A 16,268-nucleotide genomic window follows, 5' to 3' on the forward strand; every position below is an offset into this window, starting at 1 on the left:
AGACCTCTTCAAAGAAATGAAGCCGTTGTGTAAAGGTAACTATATAGTGGTTGGAGACTTTAATGTATAGTGCACGAGACTGGACGCTTCTAGCAGCGCAAACTTTAAGTCTGATGTTTCCAGAAAATATTTAATTGAGTGGATGCAAAATGAGGACTTGGTTGATGTATGGAGGGAAGAGAATCCCTACAAAAAAGAATTTTCTAGAAGACAAATGGTGATGGGAGTGTTGAAACAAAGTCGTATAGATTTATGTTTAACCAAAAGGGAAATGTTAAAATATGTTAAAAATGTAAAATATAAGTTTGTAGGTTTAAGTGACCATGCTATGATGATGGTAAAGATGGGTGTAATCAGGGAAGAGAGGGAGGGGAATCTGGTGTTTGAATGCAGAGTTGCTAAAAGAAGAGGCATACAAAGAAAATATCAGAAAATGCATAAATTATGAAATGCAGAACTCATTATTTGATGAAGACGTATGTGAGTGGTGGGAAAAAATGAAAGGGAAAATCAAACAAAGGAGTATTAGATATGCAAAACAAAGGGATTTTATGAGGAGTAAAGTTGAGGCATTGGAAAATGAATTGAAGAGGGAAGCTGAAAAAATAGAAAGGAACCCAGAGCAAGATAAAGAGCGTTTTGTGCAGGTAAAAGCAGAAATAGAAGAATACGAGAACGAGAAAAGTAAGGGTGCAATGATAAGGAGTAGAGCGCAGTATGCGTTTGAGAGAGAAAGAAGCACAAAGTTCTTTTTAAACTTAGAAAAGAAAAAGCAGAGGAAAAAGCATATAACAGAACTGGAAAATGAAAAAGGGGATAAGATTACTGATTATTTGGAGATTATAAGTGAAGTAGAAATGTTTTATAAGGGACTATTTAAGAAAGAAGGGGTAAAACAGGAATGTGTAGAGGGGGTTTTAAATACTGTGAGTGCGAGGCTAAGTGAAGGGGAGAAAAATGAATGCGAAAGAGACATAGGTATAGAAGAAATAAAAGAAGCAATAAAACAGATAAAGAAAAATAAAAGCCCAGGCTCGGACGGATTAACGCACGAATTTTATAAGGCCTTAATAGAGACTGTAGCACCAATATTGTGGAAGGTTTATAGAAGGATGGAAGAGGGAAGGAAAATGCCTGAGTCCATGGGGCTAGGAGTAATCACAATATTATATAAAAATAAAGGAAGTCCAATGAAGCTAGAAAATTATAGACCATTAACTCTGTTAAATACCGATTATAAAATACTGACAAAAGTATTGGCAAATAGGATAAAAGAGGTTGTTGGGACAATAGTATCGCCAAGCCAAGCTTATAGTATAAAGGGAAGAGACATCACAGATACAATTTGCACAATAAGGGATGTAGTGGAAGGGATGGGGAAAGATGGAAAAGGGGATTGATTTTATCTATAGACTTAAATAAAGCGTTTGACAGGGTGGAACACAGCTTTATAGAACAGACAATGGCGAAATTTGGGTTTGGGGATAGGATGCAAAAGTGGATAAAAGTAATATATGAGAATGCTAAAAGCTGTGTAAAAGTTAATGGGATATTAACTGACCCCTTTCCGTTAGAGAGGTCAGTTAGGCAAGGTTGTCCGTTGTCAGCATTATTATATTCAATAACAGCCGAGCCGCTGGCGACTCTCATCAAAAAAGATGAAGAGATAAAAGGTATCCAAATACCAAATGGGGGATTGAGTGTAATACAAAAATATGCAGATGACACCACCTTTACGGTTAGGGATATAGAGAGCATAAATAAAATTAGGAAACAGATAGAAAAATATGGGAAAGTGTCAGGTGCAAAAATAAATGTAGAAAAATCTGAAATAATGAGTATAGGAGGAGAGTTGGTTGAAGGGGCAGATGTTCCATTTAAAATAACCAAAGACTTTATAAAAATTCTAGGGGTAAATATAGGAGAGAATGCAAAAGAGGCAAGAGATGCAACATGGTCAGGAGTGCTAAACAAAATTAAACAAGTATTACAATTTTGGAGACTAAGAGAATTAAGGCTAAGAGGCAAGGTGGTAGTGGTTAATTCCTTATTGTTAACGAAATGTAATTATGTGATGGGAGCAATTGATTTACCAGACTGGGTGTTAAACGGAATAAAAGAGGCTGTGAATACTTTTGTGTGGGGTGGGAAAGGAGTGAAAATATCAGCAAAAACATTAATAGCAGATTACAGTGAGGGCGGTTTGAGGTTGATAGATGTAAATGCGAAAAGGAACGCAATAAGAGTTAAAACAATAAAAAAGTATTTATGTGGCAAAGTAGAATATGGATGGAAGGGGTATATGAGAAAATATTTAAATGAAGGTGGAGGATGCGATGAAGAAGGAGTGTTCATGGTGTTAAAAAAACCAATGATTGAAAAGCTGCCTTTATTTTATCAAGAAGTGTTTACTGCATGGGCTGAGTTTGTGGTGAATGTAAATTATGAATGTGAAAACATAAACCAAGTACACAATCAGCCAATATCCCTAAACCCAAGAATAAGGAGGGGAGGGAAAATGCTCTATAACAGACTATTCATGAGAGCGGGGGTAAGGAAAGTAAAAGACTTGGCATATGAATATGTGAAAGGTTTCTTACCGAATAGGGCAATATATGATTCTGTGGTGGGGTGGGATGATGGAATTGAGAAAGCAAAAGTGGATAGTGAATGTGAAAATATTAAAAAAAGCCTGCCTGAAAAATGGGTAGAAGGGATTGAAAGAGAAACTGCCAAAGTGGGATATTGGGGAATGCTGGAAATGTATATTGTGGAAAATGAGAGAAAAAAGTTTTTATGGGAAGTAAATGTGAAAACGATATACAAAATAATGGTGAAAAAGGAAATTAAAACGCCTGCATCAGAGGTGGTGTGGTCGAGAGTTTTTCCGGGCATGGAAGAAAACACAATATGGAGAAATTTAAATGTAAAATATAACGGATTGGACTGTGAGAATTTGGACTTCAAACTGAGACACAATAGAATATACACGAAGGAGGTTATTCATCAAATAAACAAAAATGTGAGTAGAGAATGTGACATGTGTGAGACAGAGCTAGAAACTCTGATGCATATTTTCTTAGAGTGCAAGGAGCTTGAGGAGTTCCATGCAAAAATGAAAAAACTGATAAAAGACGGAATGGGAAAAGAGGTAGCAGGGGATGAGTGGAAAAAGCTGTTTTTATTTGGTGAAAGTACAAATTATAAAGATAAGAAGGTGAATTTATGGAATTTAATTTTGAGTAATGCAAGGTATGCAATATGGCTGAGGAGGAATATGGCATACTTTGATAGAAAGAAAGTGGATGTGATTGATGTTTTCAAGGGTGTTGTCAGAAAGAATGTGTTTACAATGTGGAAATACCTAAGCAAAGATGAATTTGAACGAGCATTTGTAGAAGAAAGTGGATTTATAAGTACAAAAGAAGGGTTAAGTTTAACATTTTGAAAAGAAATGTTTTTGTGTAAGCTTTTTTTTAGTGATGTAAGAACGTTTAAATTCAAAGTCCATGGATTAAATGTTAAGTTGACTTAATATGCAGAAGTTTGAGAATGTTAGGTATGAAATATGATTTATGTAAATATTATTTTTGTACTTTTTGATAATAAAAAAAAAAAAAAAAACTCGTCTGATCTCGGAAGCCAAACAGGGCTGGGCCTGGTTAGTACTTGGATGGGAGACTTCCTGGGAATACCAGGTGCTGTAAAAATTTGCTTTTCCTTGTTTGTTTTAACTCATACACACCCCCTGGCTCAACTGGGATTTATTTATTTATCCTTGGAAATTGGTTGTTTGATTGATTTTCTTTCATTTAGCTTTCTCTGTGGCAAAGGACAGCCTGCTCATTTATCTTGCCTCCTACAGAAAGCAGTAGAGGGTTTTTTTTTTTGCTCTTTCTTGACTGCAACATACAGAGTAGGAAAGTACAAACAAAGTGCAGTGCTTCCAAAATTTGGTGGACACATCCGAAAGAAAGCGTCCTGAGGTCATTTTTTAAGTAGAGAAGAGTTTTCTTTGGCCACTGGATTATTATTATGTGTTAAGCATATAATTGTGCAGCTGAGTATGCCCTCTTTTAGCAAACCACATGGAAGCTATGACACAGGTATGCAGAAAAAGGTATTGTGGACGACTCCTGTGAAATTGAATAAATAGAGAGGCACTTACCTTTTCAAAAAGAGAAATAAATAAAAATAGACAATGTCTGAGAGGAAAGGGCCTGTTGTCTCTTTTTTTAGAGCTGCAGTACAAGACATATTTTAATGATGGGAGAGCAGCATAAGGATGTGTGCAGTGCGCTTGCTTTAAATGGCCTGCTGGTAGCCGCAGCACTCGCTTACGGCCATACCACCCTGTGCAGGCCCGATCTCGTCTGGTCTCAGAAGCCAAACAGGGCTGGGCCTGGTTAGTACTTGGATGGGAGACTTCCTGGGAATACCAGGTGCTGTAAGATTTTTCTTTTCCTTGTTTGTTTTAACTCATACACTCCCCCTGGCTCAACTGGGATTTATTTATTTATCCTTGGAAATTGGTTGTTTGATTGATTGATTTTCTTTCATTTAGCTTTCTCTGTGGCAAAGGACAGCTTGCTCATTTATCTTGCCTCCTACAGAAAGCAGTAGAGGGTTTTTTTTTGCTCTTTCTTGACTGCAACATACAGAGTTGGAAAGTACAAACAAAGTGCAGTGCTTCCAAAATTTGGTGGACACATCCGAAAGAAAGCATCCTGAGGTCATTTTTTAAGTAGAGAAGAGTTTTCTTTGGCCACTGGATTATTATTATGTGTTAAGCATATAATTGTGCAGCTGAGTATGCCCTCTTTTAGCAAACCACATGGAAGCTGTGACACAGGTATGCAGAAAAAGGTATTGTGGACGACTCCTGTGAAATTGAATAAATAGAGAGGCACTTACCTTTTCAAAAAGAGAAATAAATAAAAATAGACAATGTCTGAGAGGAAAGGGCCTGTTGTCTCTTTTTTTAGAGCTGCAGTACAAGACATATTTTAATGATGGGAGAGCAGCATAAGGATGTGTGCAGTGTGCTTGCTTTAAATGGCCTGCTGGTAGCCCCAGCCCTCGCTTACGGCCATACCACCCTGTGCAAGCCTGCTAGTTGGTACGTTCCAGGAAGTGAGTTGACTGCAGTTGGAGAGGAAGGCTCTCCGCCATTTTGTTTACATTTTTTTTTTTTTCTAATCACACGTTATAAAGCTTACCTTTGTTTATTATTTTCCACGGGTGAACCCCAAGCAGTTTTACAACTGTTTGGGGTTGAGTTTTTATTTTTTTACTTTTTGGTATTTGTGGAGAGGTGTACAAACAAGGAAGGACATAATGGATAATGGAACAGGACTGGAAAAGGACAATGAATTGGATGAAGATACTAATCTACCCAAAAGGATAATGCAAGAAACAAATGAAAATCAAAAAGAAGAAACATGGGCAACTGTGGTCTCGAGAAAGAAGAGAAATGGAGTGGAAATGGTGAAAGGAAGGACTGAACAACAGAAGATACAAAGTAAGGAAAAGGCTGATGTAAATGGTGAAAAGAGAAAAGAAGAAAATCAAAAAGATGATATGATAAATAAATTGAGAGGAAAAATGAGATATCAGAGAGAATACAAAAAAGAAACTACGCTGACAATGAATGTGAAAAACCCAGAACAGTTAACGGTTATGATGATAATTAAAGCTGTAGAGGACAAAACTGGAATGGGCAAATTATATGGACTAAGGAAAAAAAATGATTGTGAATATGAACTCACATTGGAGAAAGAAGAAGACTGTGAACAATTATTGGATGGAATACAAATAAATGGACAATGTTGTGAAATAAGAAAACTTTGTGCAACGGAAAGGATGGTATCTTTTTTACAATTGCCAAACTACATAAATGATGAGGATGTTTTACAAAAACTGACAAGCTGGGGGGTTACACCAATACGTCCTCTGAGAAGGAGGTATTACCCTGGGACAACTGTGGCGGATGGAACGAGATTTATAAGAGTTAAATTTCCAAAAGATGTGGTGTCACTACCATATAATACAAGATTTGAAACGGAGGAAGGATCACAGTTTTTCAGGGTGATTCATGATCATCAGGTGAAGACGTGCAGAATATGTACAAGTCCTGATCATGAAAAGAAGGACTGTCCTCAACTAATATGTAGAGAATGCCTGGAGCAGGGGCATTATGCGTGGGACTGCAAAGCCCCGCGGTGCCAAGGCTGCGGAAAGGCTTTTCTCAGGTGCAGATGTGAAACGTATGAAGAGGAACATGAGGAAATGGAGACAGAGACACGAAATGACGTGGAGAATGTGGAAGAGGCTAATGAAGGAAGTGTACCACAACAAACACGTGGATTAACTATGGATATACAGAGTAGAGAAGAAGAAGGAGAAAGTAAAGACGAACAGGACGGAGAAGAAGAGACAGAAATAATGACAGAACTACAACTATTTGTAGATAAAGTTGAACAGGATGGGATGAAAAACAAAGAAGAAGACAATGATGGAGCAAAGGGCAGTACAAACATAGATAAGGTAAGAGACACTAAGAATAAAACTATTGATTTGAAGGAAAGCGTGAAGAAAAACATTTTGAGCGGGGGGAGTAAATTGAAAACAACAGGACAAATTAACATTGAGAAGGTGATGGAAAAACAAAGAATAAGAAGAGAATCTAAAGAAAAAAAGAAAAAAAAAGCTGAAATGACTGGCTCAGGAGAGGCAGATATGAAAGAGACTTGAACAAAAGTGATGTGTGTTTTTGTTTGTTTCTATGTTTCTTTAATTTTGTATATGAGTCAAGTGAGCATAGTTTCAATCAATGCAAGGGGATTGTCAACTATGACCAAATTTGAAAATATTAATCACTTGACAAAGAAGAATGACATAATATGTATACAAGAGACAGGATGGAATGATGAAAAAATTCATGGTTTGAAAAAAATATGGGATGGGGAATTTTTTTACAATAATGATCCTAATAGGAAAAAAGGAGTAGCAATTTTAATTAGAAGGGGTACAATACAAAAAGCAACAGTTATATTCACGGATAATATAGGAAGGACATTGGTGGTTACGGTTGAAGGAAAAGAAGAAGAAATAACAATATGTAATTTTCATGCACCAAATGAAGATATAGAGCGTGTTACCTTTTTTAAAGAAATGGATGTTCTAATAGAGGACTATAAAAATGTGATTTTAATTGGTGATTTTAATACTGTTTTAGAAAGAATTGATGTGGAGGATTATATGGTGTATAGAGCAGATGTTGGGAGAAAAGAATTAAAGAAAGTTATGGAAAAACATAGATTTATAGATTCATGGAGGGAAAGAAACAAAGTAAAAAGAGAATATTCAAGACGACAAATGGTAAACAAGGTTTTAAAACAAAGCAGAATTGATTTGGTATTATGTAACAGACAGTTAGGAAGTTTCATTATAAAAGTATTTTACAAAATGTTTAGTGGAAGTGATCATGATTTTTTAAATGTAATTATTGATTATTGTGGTGTTGAGAGAGGACCAGGGGTGTGGGTTTTTAATACGGAACTTTTAAAAGACGACTTATATAAAATGGAAGTAGAAAATTGCATAATAAATAGCATTAATAATGTCCTATATGAAGAAGCAAAAAGTGTGTGGTGGAATAATTTAAAAATAGATATAAAAAAATTATCTATTGAATATTCAAGGAAAATGCAAAGAATGAAGAAAAGTAAAGAAAGATTACTAAATAAGGAATGGGAAGAAGAAATTATAAAAGTGTTAGAAGGAAGGATGGATGCAAGTAAAATAGTGATATTAGAAGAGAAACTGAAAAAAATAGAAGAGGAAAAGTGCATAGGAGCTAAAATAAGAAGTAGAGCGAAAAATACAGTAGAAGGAGAAAGGAGTACAAAATATTTTTATGATTTGGAAAAAACAAGAAAACAAGCAGAAATGATAAAAAGTATAGCAAAAAATGGAAAGGTTGTGAAAGAAAAAGAAGGTATTTTAAATGAAGTGAAGGATTTTTATGCTATTTTATTTAAAAAAGATGTTATAAATGAGGAAGATGAAGAGTTTTTATTGAATCAAATTGGAATAAAAGTAAATGAAGATGATAAGAAAATGTGTGATAAAGAAATAAAAGAAGAAGAAATAAATGAAGCTATAAATCAGTTGAGGAATGGGAAAAGTTCAGGCCTGGATGGTTTACCATCTGAATTTTATAAAGTCTTTAAGAATGTTTTAACACCCATTTTGCATGGTTTATTTATTGATATTTTTAAACAGAAAAAATTAAGTGAAAGTATGAAGAAAGGAATAATCAAGATTATATATAAAAATAAAGGGGAAAGAGAAGAGCTTAAAAATTATAGGCCATTGAGCATGTTAAATACTGATTACAAGATACTGGCCAAGATTCTAGCAAATAGATTGAAAAAAGTGATTCCAAACATTATAAAAACAAATCAAGCATATGGTGTTTTAAATCGAGATATATCGGATATAGTAACAAGTATTAGAGACTTAATGTGGTATATGAAAGAAAAAGGGGAAGAAGGATATTTGATAAGTATAGATCTTGAAAAAGCATTTGATAGAGTAGAGCACAAATATTTATTTGATATACTGGACAAATTTGGTTTTGGGGAAAATTTTATTGCCTGGATGAAATGCTTATATAATGATATTTTAAGTTGTATTAAAGTGAATGGGTTTTTAACAGATTTTATTAGGATATCAAGGTCTATAAGGCAGGGATGTCCATTATCAGCACTACTGTACACTTTAGTTGCTGAACCATTAGGACTTGCAATAAACAAAGAAAAACAGATAAAAGGAATAGTTTTGGAAAAAGGGGATGTGCAGCAGAAAATATTTCAATATGCAGATGATACCACCTTGTTTTTAAAAGATGTTAAGAGTATTGAAAAGGCAATGTTAATATTGGGAAAATATTGTGGTGGAACAGGGGCTAAAGTCAATAATGACAAGACTGAATATATGAGAATGGGAAAGGTAGATACTTTAGGAAGACAATGGAACTTTAAAGAACAGATGAATGAACTAAAGATTTTAGGAATAACACTTGGAAGAGATGAAAATAGGACAAGAAACTTGGTTTGGGAGGAGACAATAGAAAAAATGGAAAAAAGATTAAACTTTTGGAAACAAAGACAATTATTTTTAAAAGGGAAAGTACTGGTTTTAAACTCCTTATTTTTATCTAAGATGTGGTATACTTTAAATGTGGTTAGTCTGCCAATATGGGTGTATAAAAGAATAAAAACCTTTATTTTAAAGTTTTTATGGGATGGTAAACCAGCAAAAATAGCTTATGATACAATAATTGGGGAGGTAGAAAAGGGAGGTTTGGGACTGATAGACCCAATGATAAGAAAGCAAAGTTTGAGAATAAAGACTGTAAAAAAGTTTTTGATAAAGGATGATTTAATATGGAAAAAAATAATGAGTTTTTATATAAATAAGTGTGGAAAAATGGGGGATGATTTTATATGGATGCAGTTTAAGGACAATATGATAGAGGGGATACCGGAATTTTATAAAGAAGTTTTAAAAGCATGGAAGGGTTTTAAAGAAAATGTATGTATTGAGTTTAAAGGGAGAGAACAACTATTGAAGCAACCGCTTTTTTAAATCAACATATCAGAAACAACAGTAAAACCTTTTTTTTACAAGAATTGGTTTTATGCAGGATTAAAACAAGTTAAAGACATTTTATATGAGGTAAAACCAGGCTTTTTACCTTTACAGGCAATCGTAGATACATTAGAAGAAAATGAAGATATAGAAAATAAGCAATTGATAAAGATGCAATATTTGAAAATAAAAGAAGCCGTACCAGTAGCATGGATTAAAAGTATTGAAGATAAAGAAAAAGTGAATGAACAACTGGAAGTATATTTAAAAAGAAAAGATGAAAAATTTTCTTTTAATGATTGTATTTTAAAAATGTTTTATGGTTGTATATGTAAGTCTGTATTTGTAAGACCAAAATCAATTGAGTATTGGGAAAAACTATTTTACAATTTTGATGCATCAAACATATGGAAAAATGTGAGAATAAATTTTAAGAGTCCTATATTAGAAAATTTTGATTATTTAATAAGACACAATTGCATAAAGACAGACATGATATTGTGTAAAATTGGGCTGATCCAAGATGAAAAATGTAAAGTATGCATGAAAAAAAAGAAGGTGTGATGCATTTGTTTATAAATTGTAAAAAGTTAAATGGTTTTATGAAAATGTTAAAAAAGATGATAGGTGACTTTTTATTTGATAAAAGAATAATTCTAGAAGAATGGGAAACTATGTTTTTATTTGGATTTAATGGTAAAGCAAAAAATAAGTTTGCTCTTAATTTAATGCTAACAGTTGCAAGATTTGCAATATGGAGAAGAAGAAATCTAATGAAACAAAAGAAAATAGAACTTCCAATAAGTGTTTTTTATAAGCAGATCTTGAGCGATGAATTGAAAGTATTATATGATTATTTTAATATGAATGAGAAAATAGAAATTTTTGAAGAATGCATAATGAGAAATAATGTATATATTGTTAAAACAATTAATTGTTTTGAAGTTGTATTGCCTGAAAATGTTTAAAGATTTCTTTCTATTCTTAGATGTACTTTTTTTTTTTTTTGGGTTAGTTTTAAATGAAAAGTGTTGTTTTTAATTGAAATATTTTTTGAATAAATAAAAAAAAAAAAAAAAAAAAACTCGTCTGATCTCGGAAGCCAAACAGGGCTGGGCCTGGTTAGTACTTGGATGGGAGATTTCCTGGGAATACCAGGTGCTGTAAAATTTTGCTTTTCCTTGTTTGTTTTAACTCATACACTCCCCCCTGGCTCAACTGGGATATATTTATTTATCCTTGGAAATTGGTTGTTTGATTGATTGATTTTCTTTCATTTAGCTTTCTCTGTGGCAAAGGACAGCTTGCTCATTTATCTTGCCTCCTACAGAAAGCAGTAGAGGGGTTTTTTTTGCTCTTTCTTGACTGCAACATACAGAGTTGGAAAGTACAAACAAAGTGCAGTGCTTCCAAAATTTGGTGGACACATCCGAAAGAAAGCGTCCTGAGGTCATTTTTTAAGTAGAGAAGAGTTTTCTTTGGCCACTGGATTATTATTATGTGTTAAGCATATAATTGTGCAGCTGAGTATGCCCTCTCTTAGCAAACAACATGGAAGCTATGACACAGGTATGCAGAAAAAGGTATTGTGGACGACTCCTGTGAAATTGAATGAATAGAGAGGAGGCACTTACCTTTTCAAAAAGAAAAATAAATAAAAATAGACAATGTCTGAGAGGAAAGGGCCTGTTGTCTCTTTTTTTAGAGCTGCAGTACAAGACATATTTTAATGATGGGAGAGCAGCATAAGGATGTGTGCAGTGCGCTTGCTTTAAATGGCCTGCTGGTAGGTGCAGCCCTCGCTTACGGCCATACCACCCTGTGCTGGCCCGAACTCGTCTGATCTCGGAAGCCAAACAGGGCTGGGCCTGGTTAGTACTTGGATGGGAGACTTCCTGGGAATACCAGGTGCTGTAAACTTTTGCTTTTCCTTGTTTGTTTTAACTCATACACTCCCCCCTGGCTCAACTGGGATATATTTATTTATCCTTGGAAATTGGTTGTTTGATTGATTGATTTTCTTTCATTTAGCTTTCTCTGTGGCAAAGGACAGCTTGCTCATTTATCTTGCCTCCTACAGAAAGCAGTAGAGGGTTTTTTTTTTGCTCTTTCTTGACTGCAACATACAGAGTTGGAAAGTACAAACAAAGTGCAGTGCTTCCAAAATTTGGTGGACACATCCGAAAGAAAGCGTCCTGAGGTCATTTTTTAAGTAGAGAAGAGTTTTCTTTGGCCACTGGATTATTATTATGTGTTAAGCATATAATTGTGCAGCTGAGTATGCCCTCTTTTAGCAAACCACATGGAAGCTGTGACACAGGTATGTAGAAAAAGGTATTGTGGACGACTCCTGTGAAATTGAATAAATAGAGAGGCACTTACCTTTTCAAAAGAGAAATAAATAAAAATAGACAATGTCTGAGAGGAAAGGGCCTGTTGTCTCTTTTTTAGAGCTGCAGTACAAGACATATTTTAATGATGGGAGAGCAGCATAAGGATGTGTGCAGTGCGCTTGCTTTAAATGGCCTGCTGGTAGCCGCAGCACTCAGCTACGGCCATACCACCCTGTGCAGGCCCGAACTCGTCTGATCTCGGAAGCCAAACAGGGCTGGGCCTGGTTAGTACTTGGATGGGAGACTTCCTGGGAATACCAGGTGCTGTAAGATTTTTCTTTTCCTTGTTTGTTTTAACTCATACACTCCCCTGGCTCAACTGGGATATATTTATTTATCCTTGGAAATTGGTTGTTTGATTGATTGATTTTCTTTCATTTAGCTTTCTCTGTGGCAAAGGACAGCTTGCTCATTTATCTTGCCTCCTACAGAAAGCAGTAGAGGGTTTTTTTTTTGCTCTTTCTTGACTGCAACATACAGAGTTGGAAAGTACAAACAAAGTGCAGTGCTTCCAAAATTTGGTGGACACATCCGAAAGAAAGCGTCCTGAGGTCATTTTTTAAGTAGAGAAGAGTTTTCTTTGGCCACTGGATTATTATTATGTGTTACCTGTTAGCGTTCCTGCAAAATTTGCCTAAAACGCCTAAAAAAGGCCTACCCAAATTAAATTGCATGCTGTTCTTGAACCATTTGGAGTATATGCATGCTTTTGGTCTCTTTTGAAAGGTGACACTCAGAGGTTTGTTCCTAAACAGTCAGAATCACTGTAAGTCTTACTGGTATTGAGTAATATAACTTTGAACACACTGAAAAAGGACAAAAAACAATTCCGCCTACATTTTTTTTTGTAAACAGATGCCTACAGATAACTACAGCTGGGAGCTATTAGCTGGAAAACACAATGGGATCACAGCATGAAGCCTTACCAAACACAGTTTAAAATTTTATAACAATACCTTAGAAAATGAGTGTTTTACACATGTTTATCTAAGTGTATGTATAGGCGCTTCTCAAAAAAGGCCACTTGGAGACTCCAAATGACCCTTTGTGACCATAGACACATAAAATGCTGCCATTCTTGAATACTTTACTCTACAGTCATAATTTTGGGCTCTAATGAAAGGTTACACTTAGGGCTATTATATTCCTTATCCAGATTCACTGTCAATAATTGCTGACACAAAGTAACTGAAGCATAAACACATTATAGTGTTGTTTTTTTCAATTCCTGAAACCAAACTTTCTACAAAAGAGACAAAACAAGTGCTATGGTACTAAAACACTTTAATATTTGAACTCACACTATATATATATAAATAAAATCAATAATAAATATATATATATATATATATATATATATATATATATATATATATATATATATATATATATATATATATATATACACATACACATGTATTTCAAACTATTTACAAATTATTCTTTTTTTCAGAATCCAAGGGGCACATCTGGTACTAAAACAAAACTATGCGTGCTCTAAAACAGATTTCCACCTAGCTTCTGCCAGTTCTCCATCTGCCTCTCCCTCTCCCTCTCCCTCTCCCTCTCCCCCTCCCCCGTGCTCTGGCTCTGCCTCTCCCCCTCCCCCGTCCTCTTGTTGTTTTGCTGACAGAACCTCTCTGGGAAGGTGAAGGATCATTTTCAGATGATGGTCTGTGATATAAAACAACAAAGAAATAAGTAATTTACAAAACATTTACATTGTTTCTGTATTCACAAGCATATAAACAGAACAACATGCACACAGACAATCAGGTTATATGGTTCATGAGAGCACAAACACACACACACACACATACACTCATATATATATACACACACACACACACACACACACTCATATATACACACACACACACACGTGCTTGAGCCCACATAAACAAACAATCCTGCACAAGCGCACACAAAAGAAGTTAGCAGGTAACGTTACACGTAAAGAACACATACACTCGACATAAAACACCAAACACACGACATAAGCTGACAAATACACCTCAAAACAAACACATACCTCAGTATATACAGTCAAATATGTTGTATAATATAATAAAACTTACTTGTCGAGAGTGACGTCGCCACCATCCAAAAATATATCCTCTGCTACAATGGATGAAACATCGCTCTCTTCGTCAGAAATGTCATCCTCCGACTCGCCACTGTCACGGCGAGTACATTGTTCAATCACTTCTTCGAGTAAAAAGTGTGTTTTACTAGTCCTCTTTGCCATTTTACACCAGTTAGCTACTTTCTCTCGTCAACTCCAACAATGCTGTGTTTACGCACGGGCGCATGGATCACTCTGGAACTTTGCGCACGAACTTCACGCATGACCTGAGGAATCGACCCACTAAATCTGCATATCAACCTTTACAGAAATTCATTGGCTATCAGAAAAGACTGTCATTTCCATTCAATATTGCAATTGGGTCGATTTACTGTCACTCAAAGAGAGGGAGGTACCATTTTTCATCATTGCGCTCGTTGGCTATTGAAACCAAGTGACACCTATGTCATGGACCGATTGGCTCAAATGACCTGTCTATCAAAAGTTCAGGGATCAAAGGCCATTTTGATATCACATTTTCTTCAATGTTTACTTTTCAAATGAAACTAGATCATAGAATGCGTGGAAGTTGTGATAGTGCTGTCGGCTAACGCGAAATGCTACTACTATATTCCGTGGATGTTTATTGATATATAAATGTGTTATGGACTAAATACTTCATTGAATTGGATTGTATGGACCCTTTACAGTGTAACCAAGCCATTTTTGTTGGAATGTAATGGATCAGTGGACTTACAGGAGGCATCATGGGTGAGTTTCTTCCAGTTTGGATTTGTTTATTTGGCTGTTGGTGGTCTGACAAAGAGACAGATTGTACCCGCTGTGTTGATTGTATCTTAAAAAGGTTTACATCGTTCGAATCACGAGTATCTCAGCTTTCCAAATATATGTATTATGCTTACTTTTTTTTTTTTTGTAGTTTTATCTTTCAAAAACATAAACCTCTGAAACACAGCGTGGGTCAAGTTCGGCACGTCGGATTAATAAGTGTTTAAGCATATAATTGTGCAGCTGAGTATGCCCTCTTTTAGCAAACCACATGGAAGCTGTGACACAGGTATGCAAAAAAAGGTATTGTGGACGACTCCTGTGAAATTGAATAAATAGAGAGGCGGCACTTACCTTTTCAAAAAGAGAAATAAATAAAAATAGACAATGTCTGAGAGGAAAGGACCTGTTGTCTCTTTTTTTAGAGCTGCAGTACAAGACATATTTTAATGATGGGAGAGCAGCATAAGGATGTGTGCAGTGCGCTTGCTTTAAATGGCCTGCTGGTAGTCGCAGCTCTCGCTTACGGCCATACCACCCTGTGCAGGCCTGAACTCGTCTGATCTCGGAAGCCAAACAGGGTTGGGCCTGGTTAGTACTTGGATGGGAGACTTCCTGGGAATACCAGGTGCTGTAAGATTTTTCTTTTCCTTGTTTGTTTTAACTCATACACTCCCCCCTGGTTCAACTGGGATATATTTATTTATCCTTGGAAATTGGTTGTTTGATTGATTGATTTTCTTTCATTTAGCTTTCTCTGTGGCAAAGGACAGCTTGCTCATTTATCTTGCCTCCTACAGAAAGCAGTAGAGGGTTTTTTTTTGCTCTTTCTTGACTGCAACATACAGAGTTGGAAAGTACAAACAAAGTGCAGTGCTTCCAAAATTTGGTGGACACATCCGAAAGAAAGCGTCCTGAGGTCATTTTTTAAGTAGAGAAGAGTTTTCTTTGGCCACTGGATTATTATTATGTGTTAAGCATATAATTGTGCAGCTGAGTATGCCCTCTTTTAGCAAACCACATGGAAGCTGTGACACAGGTATGCAGAAAAATGTATTGTGGACGACTCCTGTGAAATTGAATAAATAGTGAGGCACTTACCTTTTCAAAAAGAGAAATAAATAAAAATAGACAATGTCTGAGAGGAAAGGGCCTGTTGTCTCTTTTTTTAGAGCTGCAGTACAAGACATATTTTAATGATGGGAGAGCAGCATAAGGATGTGTGCAGTGCGCTTGCTTTAAATGGCCTGCTGGTAGCCGCAGCACTCGCTTACGGCCATACCACCCTGTGCAGGCCTGAACTCGTCTGATCTCGGAAGCCAAACAGGGCTGGGCCTGGTTAGTACTTGCATGGGAGACTTCCT

General features: G+C 35.7%; 4 pseudogenes; all 4 read left to right on the top strand.

Moving 5' to 3' along the window:
• Positions 1–4,335: 4,335 nt before the first annotated feature.
• Positions 4,336–4,454, top strand: LOC127642107 (uncharacterized; annotated as a pseudogene).
• A 7,004-nt stretch (positions 4,455–11,458) lies between these two features.
• On the top strand, positions 11,459–11,577 carry LOC127642105 (uncharacterized; annotated as a pseudogene).
• A 627-nt stretch (positions 11,578–12,204) lies between these two features.
• LOC127642108 (uncharacterized) lies at positions 12,205–12,323 on the top strand (annotated as a pseudogene).
• A 3,102-nt stretch (positions 12,324–15,425) lies between these two features.
• Positions 15,426–15,544, top strand: LOC127642106 (uncharacterized; annotated as a pseudogene).
• Positions 15,545–16,268: the final 724 nt, after the last annotated feature.

This window comes from Xyrauchen texanus, unplaced genomic scaffold (assembly GCF_025860055.1).
Source record: "Xyrauchen texanus isolate HMW12.3.18 unplaced genomic scaffold, RBS_HiC_50CHRs HiC_scaffold_380, whole genome shotgun sequence".
Classification (NCBI taxonomy): domain Eukaryota; kingdom Metazoa; phylum Chordata; class Actinopteri; order Cypriniformes; family Catostomidae; genus Xyrauchen; species Xyrauchen texanus.